The sequence below is a fragment of the Alligator sinensis genome, unplaced genomic scaffold (genome assembly GCF_000455745.1).
Source record: "Alligator sinensis unplaced genomic scaffold, ASM45574v1 scaffold632_1, whole genome shotgun sequence".
Taxonomy (NCBI): domain Eukaryota; kingdom Metazoa; phylum Chordata; order Crocodylia; family Alligatoridae; genus Alligator; species Alligator sinensis.
The window spans coordinates 820,080-821,171 of NW_005842408.1; positions in this window are offsets into that span (position 1 = coordinate 820,080).

The following is a 1,092-nucleotide window of genomic DNA, read 5'->3' on the forward strand; positions in this document are numbered from 1 at the left end:
CCGAGAGCTTCTCCGGCCTGGAGCCGAATCCGGCCCACCATCACCAGCCCTGCCGCATCCACCACGTACGCGTCGCTCTGGCCCAGGAGGCGTTGGGGCGGTTCCTACATTCCCCCAAGAAGGACCATTCGTGCAAGGAGCTCGGCGCCGGCCTCCAGGGGCGCCGCGTGCGGCTCAGAAATCCCCACGAGCTGCCGCAAACAGCTGGACCTGGGCTGGCACGGCGAGGCCTGTGCAGGATCGGGCCCTTGTCCACCCCTGTCCCCGAAGATCCTCCCTGGACAGCCCACGCTCCCGTGTGCTCTGTCCAGGCTAGTCTTACGGGCCCCAGACCAGGCACAGAGGCGTCCGCCCACGCCCGGGGAACCGGTCCATGCCGCACCACACCATCTACCCTGCTCCAGCTCCGAAGGGTCGGTCGAGAGTCCACCTGACCTTGGCTTAGCACCGTCAGCCGGAGAAAGGGCTCGTTTTCTCTCACGCTCACGGGAGCACGTGCGGGGAGCCCGTCGCGCCCTGCAGAGCCCCGAACTCCCCTCCGCTGTCTAACGTGGGACAGTCACAGGCAGCGTAAAGGCCTTTGCTGCTCCCGGCCCACGGTTTCCACCCCACGAGTGCAGCACCGGACCCTGCAGCCTGCACAAGCCTCACAACACGCCCAGAGCCGCGGGCAGGTGCTGGTCCCCTCTCGTGGGTGAGGAGCTGAGGCCCAGACCTGAGGAGCAGCTGCCCTGGTCCCTGGGGACGGTCACGCAGAAGCCTGCAGCAGAGCTCCTGCCAACTCCCGAGCAGCACGTGGTTTGTGCTCGCTGCCACGCAGCTGCTGGCCGCCCGTGCGCACAGCAGCCTCCAGACACCCCCAGCGGGCTGCTCCTGCTCCCACGCACGCCCCGCACCACGAGACAAAGCGGGCTCCGTCCGGCTGCCCATCGTGCGCAGAAACTTCCCCCGCAAGACTGAGCGCCGGATGCACCGCAGGAGCCCCTCTCTGCCGCCCCCAGCTCTCCGAAACCACGGCGCCGCCTGCCACGGCCACTTCCTCTGTCGGTGTCAACACTAAACGGCCTCCCTGTGTCTCAGTGTCTCTCACAG